This window comes from Procambarus clarkii, chromosome 73 (assembly GCF_040958095.1).
Source record: "Procambarus clarkii isolate CNS0578487 chromosome 73, FALCON_Pclarkii_2.0, whole genome shotgun sequence".
NCBI lineage: Eukaryota > Metazoa > Arthropoda > Malacostraca > Decapoda > Cambaridae > Procambarus > Procambarus clarkii.
This window is the reverse complement of record NC_091222.1, coordinates 22,456,641-22,473,432: the sequence shown is the minus strand read 5'-3', so window position 1 is coordinate 22,473,432 and position 16,792 is coordinate 22,456,641. Positions and strand designations below refer to the sequence as shown.

At 37.9% G+C, this 16,792-nt stretch overlaps 1 pseudogene; it reads left to right on the top strand.

Annotated features, from left to right (window-relative positions):
* The window catches only part of LOC138356661 (cathepsin L-like peptidase), a 47,337-nt pseudogene extending 35,609 nt beyond the window's left edge, over positions 1 to 11,728 (top strand).
* The last annotated feature ends 5,064 nt before the right edge of the window (positions 11,729 to 16,792 follow it).

Genomic DNA, 16,792 nt, shown 5'->3' with positions numbered 1-16,792 from the left:
AACACATTAAGGAACCAACACGGGAAAATAATATTTTAGATTTAGTGTTAACTAACAGGGAAACGCAAATTAATGACATCGAAATAGGGAGTGAGCTAGGGAGCAGTGATCACAAAGAAATCAGATTTAGCATAGAATGGAATAGACCAGTAGGAGAAAATTCTGTTAAAGTGCCAGATTTTCGTAAAGCTGATTTTAATAGCCTAAGAAATTTTTTGGGTCAAATTGATTGGAAAGGCTTGGGTATGGGGTATGAGCCGGTCTTGGAGCGAGACATGAACCCAGCGATAGGTGACTTAAATGGGGATTTCGATGTGGATTCAATATATAACTTATTTAAGAATATTCTAAACAAAGCACAGGAACGTAGTATACCATACAAATTGAATAGATCGTATACTAATGACCCAAAGTGGATAACAAAGAATTTGAAGAACCTTATAGGTAAAAAGAGAGCTTGGTACAAAAGGATTAAAAATGGGGAGGTCACTTTAGAACAGGAATTCGTACAACTGGTTAGAAATGTTAAAAAAGAGATAAGGAAAGCAAAAAGAAACTATGAAGTTCGCATAGCAGGGCAAGCAAAGACAAATCCTAAAGGGTTTTTTCAGTTATATCGTACTAAGACTAGGGAAAGGATAGGTCCATTAAAAACTGAGACAGGTCAAATAACAAATAGTGATGAAGAGATGAGTAGTATTTTTAATAAATATTTTGTATCTGTATTTACTAAAGAAGAACTTAACAATATGCCTTCAGCCGAACAAGTCTATGTGGGTGGGGACGAGGACAGGTTGACGAGTTTAGCAGTTACCAGGGAGGATGTTCTTAAACAAATAGTAAAACTCAAACCAAACAAATCCCCAGGGCCGGATGAAGTGTTTGCTAGGGTGCTTAAAGAATGCAAAGAGGAGCTTTGTGACCCACTGTCAACCATATTTAATAAATCAATAGAGTCAGGCAGAGTGCCAGAGTTTTGGAAAGTTGCTAATGTGATACCAGTTTTTAAGAAAGGAGATAGATCACTTGCGTCTAACTATCGACCAATTAGCCTAACGTCTATTGTGGGAAAGTTACTCGAATCTATAATAGCAAATAAAATTCGTCTTCATCTTGAAAAACATAAATTAATAATTGAGTCGCAACATGGTTTTATAAATGGCCGTTCATGTTTAACAAATTTGTTATCTTTTTATTCTAGCATTGTTGAGGCAGTTGATAGTGGTAAGGATTGCGATGTTGTATACCTTGACTTTAGCAAAGCTTTTGATACAGTGCCACATGAAAGACTGATTAAAAAAATAGAGTCTCATGGTATTGGGGGTGCTATATTAAGCTGGATTAGGGCATGGCTATACCAAAGGAAACAGAGAGTTAGTATAAATGGAATCAAGTCAGAGTGGGAAAATGTTGTAAGTGGAGTGCCTCAAGGCTCTGTCCTGGGACCTCTGTTGTTTATAATATATATAAATGATTTAGATTCAGGTTTGAGTAGCAACATTTGCAAATTTGCCGATGATACGAAAATCGGTAGGGAAATTAATTCGGAGGAGGACTCACTATCACTTCAAGTTGATCTTGATAGGGTTTTGAAATGGTCAAAGGATTGGCAGATGCAGTTTAATGCTGATAAATGTAAAGTTCTGAGGTTAGGTAATGATGATAGAGTTACAAGATACGAGCTAGATGGTGTTGTGATTGCGAAGTCGGATTGCGAAAGGGATCTGGGAGTTATGATTAGTAAGAATTTAAAACAAAAGGATCAATGCATAAATGTTCGTAATAAGGCAAATCGGACACTTGGATTTATTAATCGCAGCGTTAGTAACAAGACACCTGGTGTGGTTCTCAAGCTATATCTTGCTCTAGTTAGGCCCCATTTAGATTATGCAGTTCAGTTTTGGTCGCCATATTATAGAATGGATATAAATTCACTTGAACGTGTCCAGCGTAGGATGACTAAGTTAATTCCCCAAATTAGAAATCTTTCATATGAAGAAAGATTAACAAAGCTTAAGTTGCATTCACTGGAAAGGCGAAGAGTTAGGGGTGACATGATAGAGGTTTACAAGTGGATGAATGGACATAACCGGGGGGATATTAATAGGGTATTAAAAGTATCAACACAGGACAGAACACGAAACAATGGATATAAATTGGATAAGTTTAGATTTAGGAAAGACTTGGGTAAATACTGGTTCAGTAACAGGGTTGTTGATTTGTGGAACCAATTGCCGCGTAACATTGTGGAGGTGGGGTCCCTCGATTGTTTCAAGCACGGGTTGGACAAGTATATGAGTGGGATTGGGTGGTTATAGAATAGGAGCTGCCTCGTATGGGCCAATAGGCCTTCTGCAGTTACCTTTGTTCTTATGTTCTTATGTTCTTATGTTCTTATGTTCTTATGTTCTTAAGCTGGATTAGGGCATGGCTATACCAAAGGAAACAGAGAGTTAGTATAAATGGAGTCAAGTCCATGAGTCGCAACATGGCCATTTGTAAAACCATGTTGCGACTCATTTATTAATTTATGTTTTTCAAGATGGAGACGAATTGTATTTGCAATTATTGATTCAAGTAACTTTCCCACAATGGACGTTAGGCTAATTGGCCGATAGTGTGACGCAAGTGATCTATCTCCTTTCTTAAAAATTGGTACCACATTAGCTACCTTACATGACTCTGGCACTCTGCCTGACTCTATTGATATATTAAATATGGTAGACAGTGGCTCGGAAAGCTCCTCTTTGCATTCTTTAAGCACTCTGGCAAACACTTCATCCGGCCCTGGGGATTTGTTTGGTTTTAGTTTTTCTAATTGTTTAATTATATGAAGAAAGATTAACAAAGCTTAAGTTGCATTCACTGGAAAGGCGAAGAGTTAGGGGTGACATGACAGAGGTTTACAAGTGGGTGAATAGACATAACAAAGGGGATAATAATAGGGTATTAAAAGTATCAACACAAGACAGAACACGAAACAATGGGTATAAATATGATAAGTTTAGATTTAGGAAAGACTTGGGTAAATACTGGTTCAGTAACAGGGTTGCTGATTTGTGGAACCAATTACCGCGTAACGTGCTGGAGGTGGGGTACCTCGATTGTTTCAAGCCCTGGTTGGACAAGTATATGAATGGGATTGGGTGGTTATAAATAGGAGCTGCCTCGTATGGGCCAATAGGCCTTCTGCAGTTGCCTTTGTTCTTATTGTGGAGGTGGGGTCCCTCGATTGTTTCAAGCATGGGTTGGACATGTATGTGAGTGGGATTGGGTGGTTATAAATAGGAGCTGCCTCGTATGGGCCAATAGGCCTTCTGCAGTTGCCTTTAAGAACATAAGAACAAAGATAACTGCAGAAGGCCTATTGGCCCATACGAGGCAGCTCCTATTCTATAACCACCCAATCCCACTCATATACTTGTCCAACCCGTGCTTGAAGCAATCGAGGGACCCCACCTCCACAATGTTACGCGGCAATTGGTTCCACAAATCAACAACCCTGTTACTGAACCAGTATTTACCCAAGTCTTTCCTAAATCTAAACTTATCCAATTTATATCCATTGTTTCGTGTTCTGTCCTGTGTTGATACTTTTAATACCCTATTAATATCCCCCCGGTTATGTCCATTCATCCACTTGTAAACCTCTATCATGTCACCCCTAACTCTTCGCCTTTCCAGTGAATGCAACTTAAGCTTTGTTAATCTTTCTTCATATGAGAGATTTCTAATTTGGGGAATTAACTTAGTCATCCTACGCTGGACACGTTCAAGAGAATTTATATCCATTCTATAATATGGCGACCAAAACTGAACTGCATAATCTAAATGGGGCCTAACTAGAGCAAGATATAGCTTGAGAACCACACCAGGTGTCTTGTTACTAACGCTGCGATTAATAAATCCAAGTGTTCGATTTGCCTTATTACGAACATTTATGCATTGATCCTTTTGTTTTAAATTCTTACTAATCATAACTCTCAGATCCCTTTCGCAATCCGACTTCGCAATCACAACACCATCTAGCTCGTATCTTGTAACTCTATCATCATTACCTAACCTCAGAACTTTACATTTATCAGCATTAAACTGCATCTGCCAATCCTTTGACCATTTCAAAACCCTATCTAGATCAACTTGAAGTGATAGTGAGTCCTCCTCCGAATTAATTTCCCTACCGATTTTCGTATCATCGGCAAATTTGCAAATGTTGCTACTCAAACCTGAATCTAAATCATTTATATATATTATAAACAACAGAGGTCCCAGGACAGAGCCTTGAGGCACTCCACTTACAACATTTTCCCACTCTGACTTGATTCCATTTATACTAACTCTCTGTTTCCTTTGGTATAGCCATGCCCTAATCCAGCTTAATATAGCACCCCCAATACCATGAGACTCTATTTTTTTAATCAGTCTTTCATGTGGCACTGTATCAAAAGCTTTGCTAAAGTCAAGGTATACAACATCGCAATCCTTACCACTATCAACTGCCTCAACAATGCTAGAATAAAAAGATAACAAATTTGTTAAACATGAACGGCCATTTATAAAACCATGTTGCGACTCAATTATTAATTTATGTTTTTCAAGATGAAGACGAATTTTATTTGCTATTATAGATTCGAGTAACTTTCCCACAATAGACGTTAGGCTAATTGGTCGATAGTTAGACGCAAGTGATCTATCTCCTTTCTTAAAAACTGGTATCACATTAGCAACTTTCCAAAACTCTGGCACTCTGCCTGACTCTATTGATTTATTAAATATGGTTGACAGTGGGTCACAAAGCTCCTCTTTGCATTCTTTAAGCACCCTAGCAAACACTTCATCCGGCCCTGGGGATTTGTTTGGTTTGAGTTTTACTATTTGTTTAAGAACATCCTCCCTGGTAACTGCTAAACTCGTCAACCTGTCCTCGTCCCCACCCACATAGACTTGTTCGGCTGAAGGCATATTGTTAAGTTCCTCTTTAGTAAATACAGATACAAAATATTTATTAAAAATACTACTCATCTCTTCATCACTATCTGTTATTTGACCTGTCTCAGTTTTTAATGGACCTATCCTTTCCCTAGTCTTAGTACGATATAACTGAAAAAACCCTTTAGGATTTGTCTTTGCTTGCCCTGCTATGCGAACTTCATAGTTTCTTTTTGCTTTCCTTATCTCTTTTTTAACATTGCTAACCAGTTGTACGAATTCCTGTTCTAAAGTGACCTCCCCATTTTTAATCCTTTTGTACCAAGCTCTCTTTTTACCTATAAGGTTCTTCAAATTCTTTGTTATCCACTTTGGGTCATTAGTATACGATCTATTCAATTTGTATGGTATACTACGTTCCTGTGCTTTGTTTAGAATATTCTTAAATAAGTTATATATTGAATCCACATCGAAATCCCCATTTAAGTCACCTATCGCTGGGTTCATGTCTCGCTCCAATACCGGCCCACACCCCATACCCAAGCCTTTCCAATCAATTTGACCCAAAAAATTTCTTAGGCTATTAAAATCAGCTTTTCGAAAATCTGGCACTTTAACAGAATTTTCTCCTACTGGTCTATTCCATTCTATGCTAAATCTGATTTCTTTGTGATCACTGCTCCCTAGCTCACTCCCTATTTCGATGTCATTAATTTGCGTTTCCCTGTTAGTTAACACTAAATCTAAAATATTATTTTCCCGTGTTGGTTCCTTAATGTGTTGCGTAAGAAAGCAATCGTCAATTAATTCTAGAAAATCTTCTGCTTCACTATTCCCTGTTTTGTTCAACCAGTTTATTCCGCTAAAATTAAAGTCACCCATGACATAAATACTGTTAGATCTAGATGCTCTAGATATTTCATCCCATAGATGCTTTGCTTCCATTCTGTCTAAATTTGGTGGCCTATATATTACTCCTATTATAATATTATTAGCTTTTTCGTTTAATTCAATCCAAATAGTTTCTGTGTGTGGCTCTGTTTTGATTCCCTCTTTGAGACTACATTTCAAATTGTCCCTAACATATATGGCTACTCCACCTCCTCGTCTAATATATCTATCTGTGTGAAATAGTTTAAATCCATATATTTGATATTCAGCTAATAGTTCTCTATTTTCTACATTCATCCACGTTTCGGTAAGTGCAATAATATCTATTTTTTCTGTGCAGACAAGAGCATTTAATTCGTTAATTTTATTTCTTAGACTTCTACTGTTAGTGTAATATACCCTAAGTGAATTGTTATTTTGCGGACCTTCTCTTTCCCTGATCGTTTTGCCAATTCCTTTCGCCCACAAACACATACTTTTATTACCTCCTTCCTCCAAATCAATTCCCATACCTCTATCTACTAACAGTTTAAACCCAAACAAACACCTCTAACCACTTCTTCTAACGAGTTCGCAACAGCAACAACCCCAGCTCTCGATAGATGCACCCCATCACGAGCATACATTTCATTTCTTCCATAGAAGTGTTCCCAGTTGTCTATGAAAGATATTGCATTTGATTTGCAATATCTTTCCAGCCGGCAATTGACACCAAGTGCCCTCGATATCCATTCATTTCCCACTCCCTTTCTTGGAAGAATGCCACATATGATCGGGATTCCTCCCTTGCTCCTAACTAACTCTATGGCTGTTTTATACCTCTGAATCAGTTCCTCACTCCTGACTCGACCAACATCATTTCCTCCCACGCTAATGCAAATAATGGGATTGTTCCCATTACCAGCCATAATATCATTCATGTTGTTTATAATATCACCAATGCCAGCTCCGGGATAGCAAACCCTTAACCTGTTCCCCCTATCTCTAGCACAAAACGTTCTATCCAAATACCTTATCTGGGAATCTCCCACAACTAATGTTTGCTTAGGTACTTTCTTTACTTTCTGAGGGGCCTGCGCTTCCTTTCTCTTCGTTGCTTTCCCTTTTGCGCGATCCACAGTCTCTCCACAGCACTCGTCCTCCAAAACGTCAAATGAATTTGAAGTTGCTATGGCGTTTGAAGGCGGCTTTATCAAAGTCTTCTTAAGGCCCCTGTCTTTCGCAACTCTCCAAGACGAGGTCCCTTTACTGCTGGTCTCCTCCTTCGTTACTTCTCGTTGTTTTTTAAGCTGACGCACCTCCTCCCGCAGAGAGTCCAACTCTGTCCTCAGGGCTCCCACTAGAGTCACCAGGTCCTTCACTACAACTTCCTTTGTTCTAACTCCCAGATCCCTTTCGCAATCCGACTTCGCAATCTCAACACCATCTAGCTCGTATCTTGTAACTCTATCATCATTACCTAGCCTCAGAACTTTACATTTATCAGCATTAAACTGCATTTGACAATCCTTTGACCATTTCAAAACCCTATCTAGATCAACTTGAAGTGATAGTGAGTCCTCCTCCGAATTAATTTCCCTACCGATTTTCGTATCATCGGCAAATTTGCAAATGTTGCTACTCAAACCTGAATCTAAATCATTTATATATACATTATATACAACAGAGGTCCCAGGACAGATCCTTGAGGCACTCCACTTATAACATTTTCCCTTTCTGGTGAGTGGAAACTCTCTGTTTCCTTTGGTATAGCTATACCCTATTCCAACTTAATATAGCACCCCAACACCATGAGTCTCTATCTTTTTAATCAGTCTTTCATGTGGCACTGTATCAAAAACTTTGCTAAAGTTAAGGTACACAACATCACTACTATCAACCACTTACCACTATCAACTGCCTCGACTGTGCTGGAATAAAATGATAGCAAATTTTTTAAACATGAACGGTAATTAGTAAAACCATGTTGCTAATCATTTATTAATTTATGTTTTTATAGATGAAGACGAGTTGTATTTGCAATTATCGATTTATGTAACTTTCCCACAATAGACGTTACACTTTTATTAGTGGGAACCGCTATTATATACTTATATTAGTGTTAATATATTATTTTTCTTTATCTGGGTGTCACTTTTATTTTTCCTACACTGGGTACCACCACTATTTTTTTCCTTTATTATTACCGCTATTATTTTTTGTTTCTTGGTTGGAACTGAGAAAATCATTCCCTGCACATTCACTAGTGTACTCTTCTACAGTGTACCATTCAATTGGGTACCATTCACTTGGGTACCTTTCACTATTGTACTATTCTACAGTATACCATACAATTGGGTACCATTCACTTGGGTACCATTCACTAGTGTACCATTCATTAGTGAACCATTCTCTTATACATTCACTAGTGTACCATACATTAGTGAACCATTCTCTACTACAGTCACTAGTAAACCATTTAACAGCGTACAACTAAAGAGTATACCCACTACATATTGTACCATCCTGTACAAGAATATTACATTCCATATTGAGAAAAAATATATTGATAAATTAGAACGTATTCAAAGTCCAGCAGCAAAACTAACGCCACGAGAGCAATAAATTCTGCGAAGGTTTCAAAGAGCGAGAAACACCACTTTTCAGTTGCTCACCTTTGACCCTGATCCATCTCACCTCTGCCCCGCCTGCGCGTCCTCACTAAGTGTATATGTTTGTCATTATCGAGCAGCAGTGTTAGTCATTCAATCAACGTCGGCCAGAATTCCAGGCAAGGTAAATGGAGGATTGAGTATTAACATGTTCCCAGATATATCATTAATGGGATTTATGTTCTCACATTTAAATTATTATACTGATTTATGGTCTATATCATAGCAATTATTATAATAATTACAATTGTTTCACATCAAATTGCATTCAAAACAAAATCGAAAATTAGAAAACGTGCTTCTGTTGAAAAAAATTATTAATATTTTTGATTCTAGATTACTATTCACTTGTGAAAATTACTATTCACTTGTGAAAGTCTTTGAAAATTTATCTCTCATTTCCAACGTGTTACAGTCGCATCAGTCTGTTATGAGACTAAAGTGATGTTAATTATTATTGAAATTGTTACTATTATGATACTTATTTTTTCTTTCCCACTAGATGAAGTACTTGGCAGCATCAGTGTTGGTGGCCGCTCTTGCCGCAATATCTGCAGTACCTTACTCTTCTGTTGTGCAGGAAGAGTGGGAGACATTTAAGGTAAGAACGTTACCAACATTAATTATTTTTAAGAGTTCTTTAAGAAGAAAGCTTTAACATGTTTTAGGGGAGAATAGTGTAACAGTTGCCATCATTTTACATTAGGTTAAAAATTAATGAGCGAACAATATGATAGCGTACTGCACAACAATATGATAACATAATATGATAACGTACTGCACAACAATATGATAACAGGTTTCATGTAAAGACTATTCTTGCAAATAAAGAAGTTATATTTGTTTTGACTTCAAATTCGCTGGTAACACTGGTCACTTCAGTGTCAACGTTGGTGAAGAGATTTATTGAGTGCAGTCAGGAAAGTCAGGTGTGATGGATGCTACTAGTGGTGAACTAAAGCGTTCCTTGCCAACTTCTTGTTATTGTTTATGTCATTAAAAGCCGTTGCTGATGTATTTATCTGAAAAATTATTGTGCTTGTAACAACTGTATTACATCTTCATATATTTAACTTCATATATTCTTAAAATCATTTATCTTGCCTCCCGAGATTGGGAGAAGAAATAGTGTAATAATCAAAAAATATTTTTTTAGATTGAACATGACAAGAAATACGCCACTGATGTTGAAGACTCGTTCCGCATGAACATCTATATGGAAAATAGACTCAAGATTGCTGCACACAATAAGCTGTATGCAACAGGACACAAGTCATACAGGCTCAGGATGAACAAAACTCATTTGTTAAATAACCCTTATTGCCCAGTGACTTACGTGATGTAATATTTCTTGCAGCTTCAGACGGAGTTTTTGTCAACAATGGCAGGTTTCCATACGAACCACACCGAAAGATACAGATTAAACAGCATGTACAATGGTTCCACATACATTGAGCCGGAAGATGATGTTATCCTTCCCAAGACTGTTGACTGGAGAAAGAAGGGAGCAGTCACCCCAGTAAAGGACCAAGGAAAATGTGGATCATGCTGGGCTTTCTCAGCTGTGAGTATTATCATCTAACTTATTTTGTTTGTAATGTAATTCTTAATCTAATGATTCCTATTTATAGTTATTAATATAGAACATTAATGACATCTTGGAAGTTCATTTGTAATGGTTTTATTATTATTATATAAAAATATTGATATATGAGCAAATATTAACATTTTCTCATATATTAATAATGATCATATAAAGAACTTACAAGTTTCGATGATGTTTTACAAAGTAATGTTTGTGTGCTCCACAGACCGGGTCACTGGAAGGTCAACACTTCCGCCAGACGGGTAAGCTGGTGAGCCTTTCTGAGCAGAACTTGATTGACTGTTCCACCAAGTACGGCAATGGTGGCTGTGACGGTGGACTGATGACAGCTGCCTTCAAGTACATTGAGGACAATGGTGGGATTGACACTGAAGATTCTTATCCTTACAAGAAGAAGGTAAATACACGTTTCATGATAATTATATTTTACCTGGGATGTGGTCTTGAACTTTTAAACTTTTAAACAGTGAGTAGTTTGTAATATTAGCTGATGAGGAGTCTGCAAATATTGCAGTCTGTGTGTGGTTTGGTCAACAGAGTTCGTAATATTTGCTTTTTTGTGATTGACACTGAAGATTTTTATCCATATATCAAGGTAAATACACATTTAATGATAATTATATTTTACATATTTAAAACTGGTTTTAAACTTTTTAACAGATAGAATAATAAGCATTTGCATAACATATTTGCCTATAATATAAGCAAATATTACACATTTATATATAATGTACATATGTGTTTTTCATATTTTTGTACATAATAATATTGTAACCTTACTCTATTAGGAAGGAAAGTGTCAATATAAACAACAAGCAATCTGGTGCTAAAGTGACTGGCTTTGTTCATATTCGCGAGGGAAGTGAAGATGCACTGAAGAAAGCTGTTGCCACAGTTGGACCAGTATCTGTTGCCATTGATGCCTCACACGGGTCAATCCAGTTTTACCATCATGGTAAGTTTTTTTATTGTAAATGTATACATAGATCACATTTTACTGCAGGTGATCAGTATATTTCTGCATGCTCATATAAACGTGAAATGTGCATCATGTGTGTATATAAATTGTTTTTATTGCATGAGACCTTTATTGTTCAACGATTCTCAGGTCTTTCTTAGATCTGCTGTGTTTTCTAAAGTCTTTGAATATATATCATACTTTCTTTCTCATAGTGCGTTAAGTATTCATCATGTTTTCTACCAGAAAGTGTCATGTTCGCACACACACTGTGTGTGTCCATGTATACACACAATCATGTCAATGGGGTGGCGCGTCTCACTCACCATATCGACAATTCCCACGTTGTAGCACAGTATTTATTCTTCCATTTAATTTAATGCCTTTAAATTCGGAATCTTATATATTTTGTAGGAATTATGAGTTTCTGAACAAATAATTTGTTAAATATTGTATTATTGAAGGATGAATATATATATTACAGGTGTTTATGACGAGCCAGAATGTAGTTCAACGAATCTTGGCCACGGTGTTCTGGTTGTGGGTTATGGCACTACGGAGGACGGAACTGACTACTGGCTGGTGAAGAACTCTTGGGGCACAACTCTGGGTGATGAAGGCTACATCAAGATGATGAGGAACCGTAGTAACCAGTGTGGCATTGCTACTGAGGCCTCTTTCCCCCTTGTATAAACTCGTGGGGGAACCAGCGTGGCATTGTTACTGCTGCCTCCTTCCCTCTTGTATCGTGGGGACCCAGCGTGGCATGATTACTGTTGTAACACTCGAGGAGACCCAGTGTGCCAGTCTTGCTGCTCACTACTTACTTCCAGCATTAATTATGTGTCCACTTAGAACTGACATTTTATCTGCTGTCTAATTTTGTTGTTTTTCATCTGATTAATTTGAGAGATGTAATAAATTGAATCACTTTTGCCTCATGAAGGCAGGCAAAATAATTAGGTTCTCTGCCATAATGGAGTCTTCAATGAATATAGGAAATTAGGTAATTTAACTCAGAGGACTCAGTTGGTGAAGTGAAATTTTCTGAGGTCATGTATTACTTTATATTCTTTCGTAATAAAAATAAGCCAAACATATTTTATCATTATGAACCAATTCCTAAATCAATTATCGGAAATTCGGACACCAATTACTACTAACATTGATTTGCAATAGTTAGCCATACAAAATGGCTATTGTAAATGGTTACAATTATCTTGAGATGATTTCGGGGCTTTAGTGTCCCCGCGGCCTGGTCCTCGACCAGGCCTCCACCCCCAGGAAGCAACCCGTGATAGCTGATTAACACCCAGGTACCTATTTTACTGCTAGGTAACAGGGGCATAGGGTGAAAGAAACTCTGCCCATTGTTTATCGCCGGTGCCTGGGATCGAACCCAGGACCACAGGATCACAAGGCCAGCGTGCTGTCCGCTCGACCGACCGGCTCCCGAAGTACTGAAATGAGGTCTTAACTATTGAAATGTTCCTACGTCACCTAATTTCTCTAACCCTGTAAAATTTATATCCAATAATTTTTAAAAACCAAAATGGTCAGGAGACCAAAATGGATAAAAAATGATTCTCCAGGACTGAATATAATTAAATCACAAATAAACCCAAGGTCTCCTTCACATTGTTGATAAAAGACAGTCAAAACCATTTCTTAGCGACGCATCATCTGGAGCGTGAGAGAAGAGACTCCTTTAGCTTTGATGTCCATACGGATTGGAAAGGATGGGGAGTTGAAATTCAGGAAGAGGATGCGGGTGTAGAGAGAGAGGAGGTTTGAAAGTTCGGTGGCCTGTCCACCATGGGTTGATATTTGTGTATGTTTGTTTGCGTATGTGTTATGTTGGGTTGTCAGTACATTGGCTGGGGGGCTAGTGTTTGTGACCTTGTTGGTGTCCTAAAGCACTAGAGCCGATGGAGCTGGCTGAAGGAGGTTAATCTTAGCAACATCAGGGTAGTTACACTTCTGATGCCACGACAAACGGTTTTTTGGTTTTGTATTTTTTTTGTAGGAGTTTTATTTTTTTTATTTATTTATTTATTTTTCTTTATTCTTCATTTGGTGTAGATCGGGTCCGGGATGGGTCACTCATCTGGGTCGTCTGGCAGGCCGCTTAGTATTTGAGGTCTTGGGAAGGCCTCATCATGGATGTGTCTGATCACTTTTTGTAGGAGAGTGATTCTTCTGGTGCTGTGTGGTGGTTCGTGGATCTCGTAGCCGCTGGTGGTGTTTTCTGCTACGTAGGGATCTTCGGGGTCTGGGACATACATGTTCTTCATTCGGTACAGCTGTCTTCTGGCCAGGTAGCTGAGCCTGATGTTCATTGGCTTCATGTTGAGCGTCTCATGGATTTGGTCAGTTCTTACCCTGTCCATCAGAGTCGGGCCCTCCGCAAAGCGAAGTGCTTTGTTTTGTACTCGTTGGATCTTCAGAATGTTGGATTTGTTGGTGAGGTTCAGGGGGACATAAGGGTATTCCAGGCTATGAGACTCCGTTAATTATGTACATCAAGTGTTCTATGTCTGTTATATACTATTATGCTATATACTCAAATATAGACTATATTTATTATAAATGGCTTTATTTAGTATATTATGTCAAGTGGTTAGAACGCATGGCAAGCCACCTGGAACGGATAAACTTTAATAACTAAATGAATTCTCCATAATATCTTGTCTTAACTATAGCCGTTATATACTGGTCGCAGTTTATTACTGTTTATTACAGCCGTCATATATTGGTTGCAGTTTATTACCATTTAACTCGTATCTTGTAACTCTATCATCACTACCTAACATTAAAACTTAACTAAACTAACTTTAAAAAACTACATTTGTCTGCAGTAAACTGAATCTACCAGTCTTTTGACCACTTCAAACGCTGTGTAGATCGTCATGAAGTGATAGTGAATCTTCTTCCGTGTTTATTTTGCCGATGAATAAAAAATCCCGATTTTTTTATTCATCAGCAAATTTGCAAATATTGCTGCTCAAACCTAAATCTAAATCATTTATATATATTATGAATAATAGAGGTCCCAGACCAAAGTCTTGAGGTACTCCACTTACAACAATTTCCCACTCTGACAAAAATGACTCCAATTATAATTACTTTATTTCCTTTGGTATAGCCATGCTGTGATCCAACTTAATAGAACCCCCAATACCGTGAACCTCTATCTTTTTAATCAGTATTTCATGTGGCACTGTATCAAAAGCTTTGCTAAAGTCAAGTTACTCAACATCTCAAACTTTACTATAATCAACTGGTCAACTATGCTGGAATAAAATGATAGCAATTTGTTTGCTATCATTAAAAACATTAAAAGCAATTTGCAAAACCATGTTGTGGATCATTTATTAATTTATATTTTTCAATATGAAGATGAATGGTATTTGCAATTCAATTAACTTTCCCAAAAGACATTAAGCTAATTAGCCGATAGGATCACACTATCGTTTATAGTTTGTTTATTGTCTATAGTCTATAGTTATTCTATATTGTTAGACTATATATTATAGTCTATTGATTATTGACACTTTGACACAAGTGATCTATCTCCTCCCTTAAAAATTGGTAATACATTAGCAACCTTCTACGGCTCTGGCACTCTGCCTGACTCTAATGATCTATTAAATATGGTAGATAATGGTTCGCAATGCTCCTCTTTGCATTCCTTAAGCACTCTGGCAAGCACTTCTTCAGGCCCTGGGGATTTGTTTGGCTTGAGTTTCACCTAGTAGTAGGCATTTTTCAGTCTATTGACTATGGAGTCAATAGCCTGGGTGGGTAGGTATGGAGGAGAAGCTGTTACCCATGCAGCAGGTCCCCCCTCTCCACGTTCCTGAAATTATCCAATAGAAAGGCAAATGCCAATGCACATGGTTCCAGCAACGTCGCAGGAGCTGCCAGAACGAGGTCGACGTCAACAACGAACTGCCTTAGGGGCTCCAACTCCGGATTTTTCCTCGAGGTTGACTCCTGAAGCCTTTCCCCTAAAAAAGGAGTTTCACTATTTATTTAATAACATTCATCCTGGTAAAAGCTATACTAGTCAACCTGTCCTTTTCTCTACCCACACAGACCTATTCAGCTGAAGGCATAATGTCCTCTTTAGTATGTACAGAAATAAAATATTTATTCAAAATTCTACTCATCTCTTTGCCATTATCAGTTATCTGACCTGTCTCAGTTTTTACTGGACCTATTTTTCCATAATACTTGTTCGATATAGCTGAAAAAAAACTTTAGGATTTGTCTTTGCTTGCCCTGCCATGAAAACTTCATAGTTTCTTTTTGCACTCTTTACCTCTTTTTTTAACATTGCCTACGAGTTAAACGAATTCCTGTTCTAAACTGACTTCCCCTATTCTTAGACCTTTTGTACGAAGCTCCCTTTTTGCTTGTAAGGTTCTTCAGATCCTTTGTTATACATTTCCGGTCATTCTCATTCGATCTATTTAATTTATATTTCTACGTTCCTGCCATTTGCTTAAAATATTTTATAATAAGTTATATGTTGAATCCACATCAAAATCCCTTTTCACACCACCCATTGCTGGGTTCATGTATCGCTCCAATTCCGGTCCCCCCCCCCCCCCTCAACGCCTAGGACTTTCCAATCTATTTCAAAAACATTCCTTAGGCCATTAAAATCAGTTTTTAAAAAATCTGGTACAGAATTTTCTTCTACAATTCTATTACATTCTATGTTAAATCTGATTTCATTGTGATCACTGTTCCCTAGCTCATTTCCTATTTCGATGTTATTAATTTGCGTAACACTAAGTCTAAAATATTTTTTTCACGCGTTGGTTCCTTAATGTTATCCATTATTATCAATTGTTATCAATTATTGTGCATTGTTATCCAGCCAGTACAGAAATAATATACAACTCATTATAGAAATCCAACATATATGACAAGAAGCACACAATTTAGGGCTGTCAATCTCCCTAAATTGGATATCAAATCACACTGGCATGAATGGATTAATTCATGAATGTTCGTAATAAGGCAAATAGGACACAGGGATTTACTAATCGAAGTGGATGAATGAACATAACATAGGGGATATTAATAGGATATTAAAAGTATCAATACAAGACAGAACACGAAACAATGGATATAAATCGGATAAGTTTAGATATAGGAAAGACTTGGGTAAATACTAGTTCGGTAACAGGGTTGTTGATTTGTGGAACCAATTACCGCGTAACGTGGTGGAAGTAGGGTCCCTCGATTGTTTCAAGCGTGGGTAGGACATGTATATGAGTGGGATTGGGGGGTTATAAATGGGAGCTGCCTCGTAGGGCCAATAGGCCTTCTGCATTTACCTTCTTTCCAATGTTCTTATATCTTGCTCTGGTTAGGCCCCATTTAGATTATGCCGTGCTATAGAATGGTGTAGATCGGGTCCGGGATGGGCCACTCATCTGGGTCGTCTGGCAGGCCGCTTAGTATTTGAGGTCTTGGGAAGGCCTCATCATGGATGTGTCTGATCACTTTTTGTAGGAGAGTGATTCTTCTGGTTCTGTGTGGTGGTTCGTGGATCTCGTAGCCGCTGGTGGTGTTTTCTGCTACGTAGGGATCTTCGGGGTCTGGGACATACATGTTCTTCATTCGGTACAGCTGTCTTCTGGCCAGGTAGCTGAGCCTGATGTTCATTGGCTTCATGTTGAGCGTCTCATGGATTTGGTCAGTTCTTACCCTGTCCATCAGAGTCGGGCCCTCCGCAAAGCG